Source organism: Anser anser (genome assembly GCF_964211835.1).
Source record: "Anser anser genome assembly, contig: HAP1_SCAFFOLD_90, whole genome shotgun sequence".
Classification (NCBI taxonomy): Eukaryota; Metazoa; Chordata; class Aves; order Anseriformes; family Anatidae; genus Anser; species Anser anser.
Window position 1 is genome coordinate 232,084 of NW_028153635.1, and position 18,867 is coordinate 250,950.

The 18,867-nt window shown below is 45.7% G+C and overlaps 1 pseudogene across 1 annotated transcript; it reads left to right on the forward strand.

The window, feature by feature from the left end:
* Window positions 1-6,187: 6,187 nt before the first annotated feature.
* LOC310891739 (zinc finger CCCH domain-containing protein 11A-like) lies at window positions 6,188-13,371 on the forward strand (annotated as a pseudogene). Its single transcript has 11 exons — window positions 6,188-6,347; window positions 6,573-6,692; window positions 7,475-7,598; window positions 8,043-8,246; window positions 8,771-8,890; window positions 9,399-9,479; window positions 9,896-10,006; window positions 10,745-10,807; window positions 11,066-11,188; window positions 11,372-11,437; window positions 11,951-13,371. The product of its transcript is annotated as a zinc finger CCCH domain-containing protein 11A-like (transcript).
* Window positions 13,372-18,867: the final 5,496 nt, after the last annotated feature.

Genomic DNA, 18,867 nt, shown 5'->3' on the forward strand with positions numbered 1-18,867 from the left:
CGTCCCCGCCGTCTCCCTAGGGAAGCAAAGAGTCCCTGGGCTGCCTTCAGGGGGGAGGTTCTGCTCAGGAAATTAAAGCTTCCCCCTTAACGGGCGCCTTGTGAGTTATTTTGAGTTCCAACCTTCTGCCTTCCTTTCGTAGCAGTGCCTCTGAGGGGTGCGCTGTAAGGTAGCCGTCATCTGGCGCGCTGCTCCTGCGTTTCCCAAAGGAACTGCCTTCAGGATCTGACTAACTCTGGATGCACGCGGTTGTCACCTTAATTTCTCCGTTAGTTTGCTGAAAACAACCCGCTTGGGTGACCTTTGTGTTTGTTTCTTCAAACTTGGATCGAGGAGGTCTCTGTTTCCTTATGTTGATGTTCACGACGAAAGTGCAGAAGGGATGCTTACTGTTGCCCGGGTCAGTCCTGTTGCCAGGATGGGAATGTTTAGCCTACCGGCCCTCTGGTGCTGTTAGGCTGCACTCGGAGTGTGAGCTCTGGGCCTTATTTGGAAAAGACTGCGTTATTTGAGTGTACAAACCCGAGATATTCTGCGGATAGGTGATTCTCAAACCACGTCAGAACCACCGCTGTGACGTGTGCTGGAGTCGGACGCGCGTTTGACTGATCAGGCGGAGCAGGTGAATTGAATTTGTTGCTGGATGGCGAGGTGTTCTGGGGGAAGAGCTAGTCTAAGGAAAACTTCCTCTTACTGCCCCTTCCCATCTCAAATGGCCACTGCCTGGGGAAATTGCTTCTTTATGACATTAACTACAACGTTACAGTGAGGATGAGGAATCATCATTACTCCCATAGTTATTTGCTGCCAGGCCGCAGCGTTGATTTCAGAGATTTAAAAAAAAAAAAAAAACAGGAAAAAGAAAGGAAGTATGTATTCTTTCACATACTCTCTTTTCCCTGAGAGTAAATGTTGTAGCTTCAGCAGTACCCTTCCTCTGGAAACGATTCCCAGTGCCTGCTCAGACACTGGGGAGTAAAATGACAGAACAATGGAGGAGAGCCACCCGATATAAAGAAAGGAAAAAAGGGGTTATGGATGAAGGGAAAGCAACTACATAAAAAATTGGTGCTATCTAAAAATTGGTTAACGGTTTGGGACCTGCAGGTGCTGCCTACACGTGCGTGTGTTGCAGTCGTGCCTGTTGCCACTGCGCAAAATGGAGAGAGCTTCTTTGTCGAATGCAGCATGTTAAAGAATGCGCCATTGCCTGGAAGAAATGCACGGCCTTCCCTCGTGTGGGACTTCTTCCCCATTGATCTGTGGTTTACCTGAAGGTTTACCATAACCTACATAAGTTTCAAAAGCAAGCAAGCAACCAACCAAAAAACAACACCAACATTAAAGAGTGGCAAGGCAGATGCTCATCTGGGGACTCTGACTCATCGGTGACATCACCAAGCAAAGCATTGTGAGCGCTTCGGGTCGGGGCTGCTGTGGCGAGCCTCGCAGCCGGGAGGGAGAGCGGGTACGGTTCGCCTCTGGTGGGTCTGTGTCAGCCCTCTGCCCTGGTGGCTTCGTTAGCAGTGAGAGTTTGACTGCTGTGTTCCCAGCTTTCGCTTCTGCACCGACCGTGTGGCAGAGCCCGCAAGCTGCTTCCTCAGCTGGAAGAGGAAGAGGAGTGACCTCAGCTGTGCCGAGGTAAAGCAGAACCGTTGAAAAGATTTGTCAAAGATGCGGCTGGTACCAGCGCAGCCGCTGCAGCTGCAGCAGGTCCTGGAGCATTGGAGAAGATAGAGAGGGGTTTCTTCGTGAAAAGAATGCTGTGAAAGTGTTTTCACGCCAGAAATTAGGAGAAGCGCCTCTGTTGTTTGGATATCCTCTATTGACCTGGCACACGGGCATTACAGCATACCTGGCACACTCTTTGTATTGTTTGTAAAAGAAAAAAAAAAAAAAAGTGTTTTAGGGCAGGCCAAAAACCTGCCTTGGCACTTCCACATCGCAGCAGTGCTTGCAGGCCGTGCATCCTGGATGCCAGGCAAGGATCTAAATCCGATGGTGCTGTTGGTAACGTGAAGTTCAGGAAGCACTTCTGGTTTTTTCTGCTCTTCCATGTGAATTTTTGCCCTGTGAAGGTGGTGTACTGAGCTCTTTTCTTACCAACAAATAGGTTTAAAAGCAGTTACAGCAAGGATGAGCTGTGTTAGCAGGAGGCTGTTCTGTGCTTTGACCATGGGAAGATGAATGGTTTACCTATGCACCGTTAAATATAATTTGACACCTAGCACACAACACTTGCAGCCTGTGGGGTGCTTTAACAAGCAGGTAAATCAGCGGAGACTGTTTTGCAGCAAGGCTGATGCTGGGTGATTAAAAAGCAGGGTCACAACAAGGAGTTTATGCTGTTCTTTCTTGCTTGTCATCCGACTGTCCGCTTACACTGTTCTAAAAATAAAAAACCACCAAAACGGGGTAAGCATCTTTAATACCTTTATTATAAATGGAAGGCACAAAACAGGCCAGCAACAGAGACTGTCCAAGAGAAAGACTTTGCGCTTTATAAACAAACAAGAAATTACCCTTAGGTAGGTGTGATAATCCTTCCCTAATGCATTTTTTGGAGTGCAAAAATATTTTGTTCCCTTCTTGCTCTTCTCTCCAGGACAAAGGCAGAATAGCCAACTGGAAAGTTAGACCAGGGAGGTCAGTTTGTTCCGTACTGAGAAAGACAAGCCTGTAAAACAAACTAGGCAGGTTTTCTTTGGACTAGTTATCTTCCTTCAGCAAAGGCAAAGTTTATGACACTTGTTGGCATGTATTTCCAGACCCCCAGCTACCGTGACTGTAGTGCATCTGTAATTCTTTTGTACAAAAAGAGTTCAAAATCTCGTAACGCAAAAACTTTACTAGCACCCTGGAGAAAAAAGAAATCTAAAAATCTTGCCAACTTCTATTACAGACCTGCTGAGTGCACCAGAGTTACTCATTTTTATTCAGGCTTTCAGGGGCTAGTTCAGTTGGTTTCTGTTCAGCACTTGGATCGCCATATTGGCAGATGTCAGTTTAAAAAAAAAAAAAAAAGCTTTGGAGATCTTTTTTAAAATGTGACTGCTTTTTATGGCATTTAGGGCTGTGAGGTATCCTTGGTTTTTGCTTTCTTCCCATTCCTTAGACCAGATCCATTCATATCCTGAACAGCGTTCTGGGTCTGTTCAGGAAAATGGAAGGCAACAAGCAAAATGATGAGCTCCTTGGGCATTCAAAAGAGCTCAGTCTGGGAAAGATTTCAAGTCCAACTTCCATGCTAAGGAGCACCAGTAATTTTTAGAAGTAGATGCAGAGGAATCTGCATGGCACTAAGTGTGTTTCTGAAGGTGCTAAAGGTCAGAAGTGACGATTCCTCTCAATACTAAAGAAGAGAAGGAAACCTTGCACTTAACTACTGTTTTTATTCCCTTTGTCAAGCAGTCAAAACCAACAACTAATACGGGAACCCAACTTTTCCCCTCTTTACTTTAGATTTGGGAAAATTCCCTGCCAAAATAATACTTCCTGGAAAATTCACTAGTGTTTGTGTGAGTAAAAGGTTCCAACCTTTTATTATTAATTTGTAAGAACTATTTCATCCGCTTTTGTCCAGAAGAGTCCGAAATAATTTGCACAGAAATGTGCAGCATTTTAATGAAAGGCTTCAGAATCACTCTAATTTGAACTTTATCTGGTCTGGTTGCAGGTTTTATGACATTTAGTGTCTTAAAAAAAAATCAAAATATCTGACTTCACATCAGAAAAAAAAAACCTGCTTGTGGCTAAATAAAATCTGTTGCAGCTCTGGTCATTGAAAAATCATTGGCTGTTAAATTGGACCTAAGTCATCTTTTCTAACCTTTCATGATCTTGCAGCAATGGATGATGATGGATATATGGATTAGGGAACAGCACGTGATGGCAAACCTGTGGTATTTGCTACAGCGCAGAAAGAAAACAAATTGCTTCCAAAAAATCAAACTAATTCAAAATTCTTGGTATCATGCAGCCATGCCACTGGCAAAGTGAGCATTGCCCTGCCTCTCAAAGCTTGCTGTATCCTTGATCTGCTGTCTTCCTGCTGTTAATTGATTGCAAGTCTACGTGTCTGATCAGGGCTACGAGTTGTTCTCGATATGGATACCATACGACATATACTGTGCACGCTTGTGTGTATAGATATGTTTATCCTGTATGCATGTACATATTTGATCTGGATAGGCTGGAGCGATGGGCTGAGGTCAACTGTATGAAGATCAACAAGGCCAAGTGCCGGGTCCTGCACCTGGGGCGCAACAACCCCAAGCAGAGCTACAGGCTGGGAGATGAGTGGCTGGAAAGCTGCCTGGCCGAGAAGGACCTGGGAGTGTTGGTTGACAGTCGGCTGAATATGAGCCAGCAGTGTGCCCAGGTGGCCAAGAAGGCCAACAGCATCCTGGCCTGTATAAGAAGCAGTGTGGCCAGCAGGTCTAGGGAAGTGATTGTGCCCCTGTACTCGGCTCTGGTGAGGCCGCACCTTGAGTACTGTGTTCAGTTTTGGGCCCCTCGCTACAGGAAGGACATGGACGTGCTCGAGCGAGTCCAGAGAAGGGCGACCAAGCTGGTGAGGGGTCTGGAGAACAAGTCTTACGAGGAGCGGCTGAGGGAGCTGGGCTTGCTCAGCCTGGAGAAGAGGAGGCTCAGGGGCGACCTTATCGCTCTCTACAGTTACCTTAAAGGAGGCTGTAAAGAGGTGGGGGTTGGTCTGTTCTCCTACATGCCTGGTGACAGGACGAGGGGGAATGGGCAAAAGTTGCGACAGGGGAGTTTTAGGTTGGATGTTAGGAAGTACTTCTTTACCGAAAGGGTTATTAAGCATTGGAACGGGCTGCCCAGGGAGGTGGTGGAGTCACCATCCCTGGAGGTCTTTAAAAGACGTTTAGATGTAGAGCTTAGCGATATGGTTTAGTGGAGTACTTAGTGTTAGGTCGGAGGTTGGACTCGATGATCTTGAGGTCTCTTCCAACCTAGAAATCCGTGATACTGTGTGATACATATGTATGCATATTTGTGTGCTGGCCCCCAGATCACTCATGGTATAAAGCATTGGCCTCGAAGGCATACTCATCAAAATATTTGGTAGATCCTCCATTTTTTTCTAGTTCCCTCAAAATGAGAGAGTTTTTACGCGCTCTCTGTGTCAAAAAGGCAAAACTTCTGATTTCCACTGTCGCTCTCGCTAACTTTCTATCACTCACTCCTCGTGTGTGTGTCTAAACACATATGTGTGTATGCGTATGCACATTTGTGTATTTCTGTGCACTGGTGTGTTTTTTGCTGTACAGGTAATAAAGACGGGGAAAGGTTTTAGTGTTTTCTTAATAGGTGAAGAAATCTTGAAGACCAGAGATTGGAACATACTGAATTTTGAATTAAAAAAAAAAAAAAAAAGTCAAATTTTCTGGCTGTGGAAGATGGAGCCTCATTTTTGCAGCCACTTTGAATCACGAGTTCATCTCTAAATGCACTGGGTTTTTTTGTTTTCGTTTTGTTTTGTGTTTTTTTTTTTTTGGTTTTTATTTTTTGAAGAGCTAACTAACCCTGGCTGTCTCCAGTCTGAGAGAGTGTTCAGATGGACTTGCTTCCTCCATTAGTTATAAGCTGTTTAAAAGCACATCCTATGTTTGAATTGTGGATGAGAGGCTCCCTTGGCAAAGTGAGGAGGCAAATTCTTCCTACCCCTTTATCATTAATTCGCGGATTCAGTGTTGGTTCGGCCTCCAGGAGAAGTTAACTGGAAGTCTTTGAAGATCGATAACTTTGCTGAGGTTGTCCAGGTAGGTGAACTCGAAGACCCACAGTGACTGGAACGTGCTATTTAATGCGTCATACTGCGTTCTGTAGAAGTTACTCGTAGCCATAGTTGATCATTGCCTTGCATGTATGATCAGGTGGTTTTTGAAGAAGTGACTCCATTTTCAGGCTTCCGGATGTGCTCCAAGGCATATTATTGAGGACGTGGAAGAGAACACTTGCTGACAAAGCTCCTGGCAGCTTTACAGAACTTTAGTTTAATATTGTGTTAGTTCCCGTAACAGCTGATTTCAAGGCATTGCTCTCCTCAAGAGACTAATTTGATGAACAGAAGAAAGCTGGAAAAATGCTTGTTACTCATTATTTTTCACTTGTTGGTACTTTCTTTAGGGTTACTTTTAAAAAGAAGATTTCACTGATCACAAGCCAGTGGAAGACTTTCAGCCCAAGCAAGGGTGAAGACAGCTCTCTCCAAGAGCAGAGGAAGTCCCTGTGGAGAGAACCCGAGCTTGTTATCAGAACTTGTCGGCATGTCTAAACAAGGAGACGATTGCTACTTCTATTTCTATTCTACCTGTACCAAGGTATGGCTGGGTTTCTTTTGCTTTGCTTTGCTTTGTTTTTTTGTTGGTTTTTTTTTTTTTTCATTTTTTTCAGGAAGGGGTAGAGTAGGAGGAGGAGGCACACTGGTCTTTGGTTAACGTGATAACCAGATAGATTCTGAATTCAATCGTGGCAACCTGAGGCAGTAGCATGGACGTTTTTGAGGCTGTACTATATTTTCCTTGTTGGTTTCCTTTTGGTTACAGGGAGACAACTGTTCCTTCCGCCACTGTGAAGCTGCTCTGGGGAACGAGACAGTCTGCACGCTGTGGCAGGAGGGTCGTTGTTTCAGGAATGTCTGCCGATTCAGACACATGGAAATCGATGTGAGTGCCTAAAGATGTGTTCTCAAAATAAATCAACAAAAGCATTTTTCAGTGCTGTAGGTGTGCTGATTGTGCTTTTGCAGGACAGAGTCCTTTGCTTTGGAATTACACTGGTTTCTGTTAGCAGGGGAGGGGGTGGGAGGAAGGAGAGGGAAATAAAATCAATGCCTTAGGTATGTCTTAGCAAGATTTTCTTTTATTAGACGCCGACAGTATTTTCTCAACAGATGCAGAATAACCGCTAACTAGACTGCTAAAACCTGCTGGAGCAGGGGGGTAATAAACAGGCTGTACTAGCCTCCTGAGAGCAGGCTTGATAATGATCTATCAGGTCTCTTGTGTCCCGGAGTCCTTCAGATAATGCTGTTCTAGCTGCCTGGGCTAGGAAGCAGTGGGGAAAGTTAAAGGTGCAGAAGAACGAAGTCTCCGAGAAGTAGTTCTGGATAGAGTTAACGTAGGCAATTTAAGATGTCCTTTTTCCCTCTGAATAATCCTAGTATAATCCTAGGTGTATTAGTTTAACCCACCCTAAACTGATGTCTGAGAGTGCCTGTCTTCTCAAACTGAATGATGACAAGGCTAAACGTGCATAGTGGTTACAGCTTCTGCAAACTTTGTGAATATGCCCGGAAATACTATACTTCCGTGATAAACTGACCTTTGGAATGATGTTTCAGCACTGTATTGTGACAGCCCTATCACTGTCGTGACCTGGAACTGTGCATCTCTTTGCAAACCTTAGGTGCATGTTATCACGAGCTTGTCTTTCTTTCTGTCTTCAGAAAAAGCGCGCTGAGATTCCCTGCTACTGGGAGAAGCAGCCAGTAGGCTGTCAGAAAGCCAACTGTGCTTTTCATCACGCAAAGGGACGTTACATCGATGGCGTCTTCTTACCACCAAGCAAGAGTGAGTTTAGGTCCTTTTTCTTTAAGTATTGAAGAATTAATTTTGCATATTACTTAGTGGGTGCCAATAGTGTAGGAGACATCAGGTAACCGTCCATTTGTGAGTGCAGGAAAAGGTCTGCAGTCCTAGGTGGTCAGCTAAACCGAGTGTACTGCTGCTGTACTGCTGGTATTTGTTTTCTGCTTTCATGCTCAGCTTCTCTCTGCTTTGTGTGATATTTGCCTTGCAGTTTGCTTTCTGTTGTTTCGTCTTCTGCTGGGTGGTAGGGAGATGTGTTGTTGTTTGAAGGCAAGTCATTGTTCACGGTGTAAACAGTGGCGGGATGGGCAAAAGGAGATGCTGCATTCATTGCCTGTGCAGGTTATCTGCCTTAGCTACCATCTTCGTGCATTGTGGTCAAAGTTTTAAACTGCCATATTACTGATGATCCTCCTCTTCCTCTAGCTACACTGCCAAGTCCGCCTGAGTCCGCGGACGATGATTTGAAAGTGGCTCAGATGTCACTGCAGCAAAACAAACTTTCTGTCCAGTCCAATCCCTCTCCATAGCTAAGGCGGGTGATGAAAGTGGAAAACTCGGAAAATGTCCCAAGCCCTACACACCCTCCAGTTGTAATCAATGCTGCAGATGATGATGAAGATGATGATGGTGAGCATGGTTTGGTTCTTGGAAGGAATTTGTGCTGTAAATGATTGTGTAAGTCTTTGGTTCTTGGAAGGAATTTGTGCTGTAAATGAATGTCTAAATCACAGATGACCTGAGGTCTGACTAGCGATAGGGCAGGCAGTCCGCTCAGGTCACTGGTGGCTTTGTCTGGCAGCCAGTGGACAGAACCTGAAATGTTGGAGGAAAGCTTAGAACCACTCTTGGCTTTAGCTGGTCTGTTGTGTAAAGCTCTATGTGAAACTAGGAAGGAAATTCCTTTTTTTTTTTTTGAAGAGTAATATGTTGTGTAGTAGTTAAAGCTGCAGAGAGAATCTAGAGTCCTAGATGTTTTGTCCTAGGGTAGTCTACTTACGAGTTCATCAGGTCAGTGTAGCTGTATTAAAAAAAAAAAAAAAAAAAAAACAACAACTTTTTTATAGGAACCATGGACTGAAGTGTCATTGCATGAGCTACATAATCACGAACAATCTGGCCTATGCATAACTGAATAGATTTTTCCCCTTCAGACCAGCTTTCTGCGGAAGGAGAAGAAACTAAAACTCCCGTCCAGCAACCAGCTGAGGAAGGCCAAAATGGATTACGGATGATTTCCACTCGGAAAGCCAGTGCTACTACTGCTAAACAAGGTATTCCAGCACCTGTAGTAGGATAAATCGGAAGGAGAACTTGACAATTAACTCAAAAGCAATGTGGCGTAAAAACACAACAGAATGTAGGGGTGCTGAATGGACTCGGTTATTTCCATGATCTCATTTCTCCCTGATACCATCATGTGCCCATTGGGTCAGAAAGTTGAACTCCTTTTCTTTCCTTTTGGAGAACAAAACAGGGTCACAGCATGGAGTTTAAATGGCTGCACGTGCAGCCTGGCAACCACTGTTGAAAGCCATATCTAACGATAGAGGGATCTAATATCACGTAAATGGATTAAAATTAAAACTACAGTTTTTACCCTGAAGGGTGAAAGGAGGGGCAAAATGCCATTGATTCTATGGTTGTTTCACTTGTGAGGAGTGTTGACAGGCTTTATTCTAAATACTTCTGAAAGTTCCTGAGCACTAAGAAGCCTGAGGATCTGTGGTCCTCAGTGAGTGCCTCTAAGCCTTAGTCTCATTAACTGTTTTCTGTTTTCAGAGGACGGTCTGAATTTTGGAATAAAAACACTTGAAGAAATCAAATTGCAGAAAATGAAGGAAAAAACTAAGAGACACGGTGGTGAGTTAATATTCCCTGCTTCCTTACCCGGTTCACCTTCATCCTGTGTGATGATTTTTCTTTCAAAAAAAAACTCTTCCAGTAATACCGGGTAGCTGGCTATGCTTTGGTGAATCCAACTATTTTGCCAAAGAAGTGAAATTTGATTGGCTTCAGAATGGCAGGTGATGGTGGCTGGGAGCTGCTTGAGGGATAGACTTCCATGTTTAGCTGGGGGCATCGAGCAACCTGATTCTCAGCCAGCTGGTATTCTAGATGGGAATTCCAAGGGCAACCAGAGGCAAATTAGTCACCTCTCTTATTTGCATGCTCTGGTCACTGTATGTTTGACAGTAATGAATAATTAAAGTTTTTTGCTCTTCGTGATAGTTTTTTCTGTTTGGTAAACTTCCTTATGTTTTGCTTGCTCTGAGCAGAAGGTCCTTCAAGATCTTCTCTTCCTCCCGTCGATTCTATGATTTTTCCTGCTCCGGAAAAGGAAAATGTCCGGACAGTGGTGAGAACTGTGACACTGTCTACAGAGGAAGGTAATAATTCATGCTTTTGTTTTGATTTCATTACTCCTAAACTGGAAGGTTAAGCAAGAAGGAAGGCAATTCACCCCTGTTAGCCTCCTGGTGCTGCCGCCTTCTGTTCAAAACATGCTTTTATGCTGAAAGTCCCTGGTTGTACTGGAAAGCTTTGGTGCTCAGGTTAAGTGCAGTAGCAGGAGAAAGAAAAAAATGTGTCAGTATGCAAATAGGGGGATAACTGAAAAACAGGAGAGTAACGAGAAGAAAGAGCTCTAGAGGACAGTGCTATGTAAGAAGCAATTTCTGAAGCTTTAAAGAGGCTGACAGTGGCACGTGTGGACAGTAGTGCGATAGGAGTCTGTGTATAAATTATATTGTTTAGAGTTGTGCAAATTCCTTTGAAAGGGAAAGAAGTGAAGAAGTACTTCTACTCATAGACATTCACCTTAGAAAGGAATATTTCTCAGCATTTGTACCTAATAATATTCTGCTTGCTTATGCAGCTCTGTTCTGCACAAAGTATAGCTGTCAAGCAGACTCAGATTCATTCTCGACTACATTCAGCTGGAATTTGAGGCAAACACTGAGACTATGGATACTTTTTCTAAGTTAATTATAGTTGAAATGTGAGTTTGTGTGGTTTAGCTGTCAAAACAGTGCCTTGCTGGGTTTTTTTTGGACATGGGCTAACAGTATACTATTTCTATTGGCTACTGGTTTCTATGAAATAGAAAAATTTTACTTTTGTTTTAGGGGAGGAACCTGTGGTTCGACTAGATCTTGCTGAGAAACAAGGAAAACGGAAAGCCTCCGTGGGTAAGAACTTTTTATGAGCTGTTATTTAGGTGCCGCCTTCTCTATATGACTGCATTGAAGAGTATTTTTGACGTATGAGAGGAAAATGCATTGCAGTGGAGATCTGTGTTGACTGCAGAAATGGCAAAAAAACCATTTAGCAGCTGAAAGGCAATTTTATGAAAATATGCTTGAAAAATAGAAGCTTGTGGTTGACTGTTCTCAAATCTTCCTGCAAAGAAATGTTCTTAAAATATTCCTTGTTTTCTCTGTCTGAAGCTGATGTAAGCGCCCTTCCGGTGAAGCGCAGCCTTGCTGAAAGGCTGGGGAAGAAGGTGGAGGTTCCGGGAAATGCTGACAAAGCACCAAAGAGAGGTACAGCTACTAAACAGGCATCTGGATGTGATTCACGGGTTTTGTATTTAGGCTTTCTGTTTGTCCTTTTCCTGCGATGTTTCTTTTTGCATGTTGGCTGAGGTCTTAATCACCGGGATTCAAAGTTACCTTTCCTGCCTTGTTTTCGAATGTGAACACAAAGTTGACGTTTATGCAGCCTCCCTAATTTGGTCTTTTTCTGTTTTGCAGTTCAAGTTCCCAAGTCTGTGAAGGAGAGGCTAGGATTACCTTCTCAACGGACTAGTACTGCGAAAGGTAACAACTGGCTATTAAATATACTTTCTCCTTCTTCCTTTCCGTGAACTTAGACCGTTTTCATACAGCCCTAAAAAGGAATTCAAATGAAAACAAAGAACTGGTTCCTCTTGCTCGAGTGCTGAAGCTCTTCTGACAGCCACTATCAGAAATGTGGCTCTAGGTGTGTGTTTATTTTCCACTTGTGCCTTGTCAAGGTTTTAAGCTGCTTCTGTGAACCATCATATACAATTAGAATAGAGCCACTGCCGGGAGCAGGAATTTGAAATGCAGTCTGAAAAAGTAATCAAGTAAACTAGCATTTCTGTGTAGCAACTCTCTCTGGATAGGGCTGGTCTTCAAAATACAACAAGTGGCTCAGAGGAGGAGGAGAATGTTAGGCTATTGTCCTAAGATGCGTTATTGGGAATGCTCAGGCTTAGTTTTCCTTAGTACTGTGACAAATTTTGGAGACTTAAACTATTGTTGGACTCTCTTTAAATGTTGGTGCTTCTCATTTCTTGATGATGACAGGGAAGGCTGCTAAGCCAAAGGGAGAGATCCATGTGAAAACACTGGAGGAAATCCGTCGTGAGAGAGCTCTTCAGAGACGAGAATGTCAAGCCAAAGCCCAGGCTGAATGGCATGGTAAAACCAAAGATCCCAGCGCAGGGGCAAAAATTCAGGGTGAGCCCAAGAAGCAGAGCGTGCTCACTCTTTCCGGGCCCAGCAAAGTGCAGTCGAAGGAGCCGGCAGGTAAAGCCAAGCCAGAAGGAGAAGTGCGTGTTAAAACCCTGGAAGAAATAAAGCGCGAGAAAGCTCTGCGGATGCAGCAGAGTGGAGGAAATGTGCCAGCTCCCCCAGCACAACCTGGACCTGCCCCAGCCGGGCAGAAATCGTTATGGAACACAAAGCTATCAGGTAATAAGATGCTTTAATACCTGCCCCGGTGAGGTGCTTCCCATATTGAGCAAGTTCCGTTTGCTCAGGATCTGCTTTGCTTTTTCCTTCAATGCAGAGGATAAAAGAGTTTAAGGCTACAAAGTTCAAAGGCAAAGAAGGGCCAGAACATGCAACCATGTCTGTTTTCGTTAATTACGTGATGGTATTCTGTATTTCCCACTAGAAAATTAACACATTGAGGGGCTTTTTAGTCTAATTTTGGTATTCTGTTTTTTTCTGCCATCTGTTTACGGTATGAAGTCCACCCTGCGTTGAGTTCAAGTTCACCTTCCTCTTTGGCATGTGTTGCTTAACTTGACACGTGTATGTGTTTGTAAAGCATGCATCAGCGTCTTAATGTGGGGGGCCAGTTTCTGTCAAAAATGACAGAGGATCAAAGGCCTCGTTGTTAAGATTATATCAACTTTGTAAAATGAGATTGTGTGAGGGAGATAAGGAGGGCTTAAAGGCTGCATGCACTGCACATTGTAGCCTTTCTCTCTGTCTCATGGGACACGAGGAAATAAACACACAAAGAAAACAAGTACCCAGCCTTCTTTCGTTTCTTCTCCTGCCAGCCAGATGTTAGGTCAGGAATGGGAGACTAGAATATGACTCTACAAATTTGGATTTTGTAGAACAACTTAATAGATTTTGTGGGACATCACTGCAGGGGAGAGGAAGCTGGTACAACAGTTGCATACACTCTCTTGTCTTACTATACCTGCTGCTTTTCCTTTCCTAGAGGGAGCAAGACTTTAAATACAAAAGCTGTCAACATTTGTGAATCTTACTAGACTTCATACAACGTCTTAGAGTATTGCTTGCACTTGGGATCGCTCTGTGTCTGAGTTTCCCTCGTCCTGGATTATGATTTACTGTAGCTATTCAGTTCCTTTGTTCCTTTGTATGGATTGTTGGTAGACGGAGTTTACTATGTGGAAGATATTGCTGAGAATCCAGGCAATGGCAGTGTACTTCTGCTGGCCAAATACAGTTAACTGTGTAGACGGGCCGTGGAAATGAGGACGAGAACGTGGATTTTTCATGAGGCAGAGCAAGACTGTATCAGTTCTCTCTTCCTTTTACTCTAGCCAACTTTAACATGTTTGCGAAGCCTTGGGATGGGAAAGTCGCTTCCCCCAAGAAGAAGGCACTGAAACGTAAGGCACCTGGCAGTTTTCCCTCTGCTGTAGCAGCTGTGAAGCCACGGACTGCCTCTGACGCTGACACAATGGGACCTCCAGCCAAAAAAGCAGCTATGGTAAGGACAGGGGCTAATGCAGAAATGGATCCCTTGTAAAATTTACACCCTCCTCTAGGAGAAAAGATGGAAAACTCAAAAGTTCTACAGGCTTTCTGTTTCCTTTTAAATCCAGTAGCTGCCTACAGAATTCTTGTAGTACCCTTCCATATTTATTAGATTAATGGCACTATTTACTTAGTCCTCTGTGATTCTGTGATTTCTCTGGTGTGGAGGATTTTGTCCATTAATGCTGTGTTCTTAAAAGACACAAGATCATTAGTAACCTCCAAGTGAATATTAACTTTCTTCAGGAGCACCTTGGTTTTGTATTTTGGCTAAGGCTCCGCAATGCCAGAGGAGAAGCAGCATGGAGGAAAAAGCTAGTAAGGAATCTTTTACCCATGAGTCCTAAATACTGTTTTGCTGCTTTCTAGGCTGTTCCAGCCACGCTGGAGCACGTCCCAGCCACCAGACTTGAAGAAAATCCCCAAAACAGGTGATGACCACAACTTGTTCTTTTTCTCAATCGGTGTATATCCCCAGTGAAACATAAGTTCTGTCACACGTGGGGAAAAAAGGAGGGTTCTGAGATAATTAAAGCCCAAATCCATCAGAGGAATAAGTCACGTGAAATGACTTTCTAGCAGCTAGCAGGAATGCTTAATTAGACTTACTTTCTTTAAATGCTGCAAGTCGGTACAGCTTTCCAGTGACTTCTTGCTCTGTCTGAATACCTAAATGAGGATGAGGTGAAGTTCTCCTACTTCCTCGTGAGGTGATAAATGATGAGTAGTGTCCTCTGCCTTTTGGTCCTCAAGAATGCCACCCGAACAAACATACAAGGTGACAAGAGTGCAGGGAGAGCAGAGGGAAGTGATGGCTGCAGATCAGCTTCCTGTAGTGGGGAGCAAACTCTGCTGAGTGTGCCGTGGGAAAAATGACTAACTTAGCAAACAGATATTTGCAGATGGAGACTTCTTACCATTTTTACAGGAAAATTAAGCAAGGTGGCAAAGTGCCTCTTGCTACAACAATTGAACCATCTTTGCTAGACTCCAGGTGCTCTGGCTTCACAGAGAAACCCCCAAACTGAAAAATGTACCTGCTAATATATTGGGCTCTAAATGTAGCCCTGGGTTAATTGAATAACAATCCCTGGGTAAGATTGAAGTGCAGGAGGGGTTGGCTACGGTTTTAAGAGCCGGTTTGCAGAAAAGGGATTTCCCGTTAAGAAATGGCATATACTGATTGTTCTCTTCCTTGCTCTGCCAAGACCTGAAGCACATCTTGGAAGCCAGGCAGAATCTGTGGAGCCAATGGAGTTCTCAAGCTCGACTTCAGCTTCTTCCCAGCTAGAAGAAGCAAGGACACGCCGGCTGAGTTCCACAGGCAACGCGCCCGTATCTGTAGACGAGGATTTAGAGACGCTACTTTGGGAACTCTCAGACGGCATACTGGAAGCCGAGCTCGACTTGGACCCAGGGAAGGATGAGGATGACCTCCTCCTTGAGCTTTCCAAGATGATTGATGATTGAACTGCATAGTCCTATGGTATATTAAAAAAAAAAAACAAAAAAAAAAAACAACTCTTCTTCTTGTTGGATACCCCGAGGTGATCCTTTTTCTAACTGAGGCTTTGCAATGAGACTTAAAGCACAGTTGGAACTGGTAGAAATTGGCAGGATCTGCACTCAGTTGTCCTAAGTTTCCCTGCTGGTCAGAGTTAAGGTCTTGTGCATGGTTTCGTAACTATAGGTGGCTACCTTTGATATCAAGAGGACAAAGCACTTGTTTCTTTTGGCACAGAAAGATGTCCATCGGCACGCTGTGGTGGCTGTGAATTGACGTAGTGATGGAGCGATGCTCTGAAGGCTTAAACGGAAAGCTTCTTCCTTCCGCCCCCCCTTGGCACAGCTCGATGTTGGGCACATTGTGAAGCCTGGGTGTTCTGATTTCTCGGACAGTTGATACCCAAATCCTGGAGTTACTATGTCAACTCTTGACTTTTATTTGTGTATGCCATTGTTTTGACTGTAATCTTTTCAGATGATGAAGCTGTAGGGGCGGGAGGGAGCAGAATAATTATTCTAGCGTTGTGGACCAAACATGCTGCCAGGAGTGGTGGTGGTGGGGTCAGCCCACCCGGCCTTACTTTCAATTATCAGGGATGATAAAATGGTGTGAAAAGCAGCAGCTCTGCGATACGGCTACGCTACCCCCACTCCCTTCTCTTGTGCTGTACCAAAGTTCCCCCAAGCTTTGGTTGGTGCTTTTTGCTGGTGACAGTAGGACTCCAGGGCGAGTAGTCGGGACTCTCCTGCAGTAACTGGGTCAATTAAGGGTTGGTTTAAGTGCCTCCTGGTTTTTAAAATTGCTCCCCTGAGCTGCTGGCTCTGCTGCCTGCTACAGCAAATGTTCGGGTGCCATCAGCGTCGCACTTGGGCGTGGGCACTGACCCTGCGGAGGAGAGCTGAGACTCGCGTGTATTGTGTACCCTGCCGCAGTGATCGTTTTCCCCTAGCAGATCTATTTTGAATCATTTCCCTAAATTTTAGAGGAACTTTAGGCTCTTTGTGCTATGATTTGTGAAGCTGTAGGGGCCCTCAGGCATTTGCTGCTGGCAGAGGAAAACCGCTTGTCGAATTTGTTGTAAATACTTTCTGTTTGGACAACAACGCCTGTGTGTGTGTGTGTGCGTGTGTGTGTGTGTGCGCGTGCGTGCTTTGACGACCCCCTGCGACGCCCCAGCTCCGCGAGGGAAGCTTTGAAGCGGCTCTGGGAAAACCTCTGCGGAAGAAACTGCTGCTGGCGACTTGCGGAAAACGGACTCCACAATCAGTGAGATTGTAAAGTAGGTATGTTTATTCAGCGCTGGGCAGCACGGGAGGTCGTGGGCATGAAGATCGATGACTCTTCCTCGTCACCGCTAGTTGACCTCTTGTCTTTGCACAGACTCAGTTGCTCCTTGGCTCTTGTCCACCTGCAGGACCAGTTTCTCCCAGTTTCTTAAGATAGGCTCGCTCTCTTATTAGGAGACTGACCTTGGTAAGGGGCCCAAGGCTTCTTGCTTTAGTTAATTGGCACAATGCACCATAGTTAGCAAAGACACTAAGTAGCATCCTAGTTTAATGCCTAGTTTAATATTTAAGGCTGTCTTGCCCCCCTCCCCCCCCCAGCCTCGCTGCTCACCAATAAAGCTGGCGCAGGGACTCCTGCCTGCGACCATAGAGGCGCAGGGACTCCTGCCTGCGACCATAGAGACGCGGTCCTCCCGGCCTGCTAGAGCGGCCCGCCACGCTCCTCCAGCATCCCAGCGTCCCTTGCGCGCTCCCGCCCGGCCTCAGGGGCTTCCGGAGGCGGCCCAGCAGGGGCGGCGGGAGCAGCGAGGCGGCGGCAGCCATGGCGTACCGCGGGCAGGACCAGAAGGTGCAGACGGTGATGGTGCAGCCCATCGTAGCCTTCCTGCGGCTGGGGAGCGACGGGGGAGCGGGTGGGGGGCGGCCCGGGCCTCAGGGGTCTCGGCCCGGGCCTTGAGGCCTTGTCCCGGGGCCCTGGGGCCTCGTTGCAGGGTTTGAGGCCTTGTCTTGAGGCCTTGTCCCGGGCCTGGAGCTCTTGTCCCCGTGCTGAGCCCTTCACGCAGTGCCCCAGAACCTCATCTTCCGCTACCTGCAGAGCGTGAGTAGCGCGGGGAGAGGACGGGGAGGGGATGGGGATGGGGATTTGGGGGGGGTGGGGGGAGCGGGGAGGGTCCGGGGATCTCCCTCGCTGAGTTTTCGGCTCCCACCCGTTGCTCGGGGCAGGTTTGTGGGGAATGGAGAGCTGTGCGGCGTGCTGGTGGGTACAAGGAGCTGCTGCGCAGCCCGGCGTTTCCCCCTCGTGTTAACGGGAGTGGGATCGTGCAGCCGGGCGTGCAGGAGTGTTCCCTTGTGACTGGAAACGTGTCCTTCAGCAAACGTGTAGTATTCACCCAGTCATATAAGACTCTAAAATGTCAGACTGTTAATTGAAACTGCCCCTGAGAGTTGCTCCTTGGAGTGTTTGGGAGCTCTAGCGGCTATGGTTAGCGGGTATTTCTGAACACACGAGAGAGAACAAAACTGCTCGCGGTGTTTGTGTTCCAATTTACTCTCCTCCTTCGTTCTGCAGAGCTCGAGGATCCAGGTGTGGCTGAGCAAGTGAACGTGCGGATAGAAGGCTGCATCATCGTGAGTGTCAGCATGACCCCACGTTACATCGTTAGTTTGTTTTCCCTCATTCACAATCCTATTTTTTCTTGTCAAGAAAAACTAGCCCAAGGGAAAAAAGAAATCGTGCTTCTCTAACAATTAGTCTTCGTTGTCCAGCCTGGGTCAGCAAAGCTGACGATGGTTCGTGTTGTTGCTGAACTAATTGCCACTGTTGCCGATTTCTAGGGCTTTGACGAGTACGTGAATTTGGCGCTGGACGACGCAGAGGAGATTCACTCCAAGACAAAATCAAGGAAACAGCTGGGTGTGTCGTGTGTCTGTGCAACCCGAGTGACGCGCGGTCTGAAACCTGCCCGGGTGAGCCTTCTAGGTAGCAGCACTGAGACGTACCAACCGTGTGACGAGCCTTGCTGTTGAAGTTCAGTGAGCAATTCCTGGCTACATCTCTGTCCCTGATGATTTTTGAGCTGCTGATTTTGCTGGATGAAGGAGAATCTGTCCCTGCCTGAGACCGGTTCTGGTCTTTGAAATGTGTAATACCAGGCGGCCTGCACTCTGCATGATGGGCAAAACCCTGCTCAACCACACAAAACACTTTCTGAAAACACGAGATTATTCTCAGGTTCTGGGCTCTCTCTAATCCCCTCTTTCCCTTCTCTTTGCTGCAGGCCGGATCGTGTTAAAAGGGGACAACATCACTCTTCTACAGAGCGTTTCTAAATAGAATTTGCCATCCTTAGAACAAAGGTGGCTGCCGTGCTGCGGAGTGACTGAGTGCCAGGGGAACGCGGCCCGCTGGTAGATAGGAAGTTATTTGTAACTGGGGTTGCATGCTGAGGTCAAAAGTCTTTCCTTTGTGGGAGCGAGTTGTTTGTAGCTTGAAACAATACGTGATGTATTTCACAAATAGCCATTTTTCACATTAACTGTAAATGTAAACCACAAATCTGCTTGTTTTCAGTCTCTTCCTTCTGTGAATGGAGAAGGAGGAGAAATATAGAAGCGTGGGCTTTTCTTTTTGCTGTGGATCTGATAAGTTTCGATAACGCTATGTGCTTTCTTGACCATTACATCTG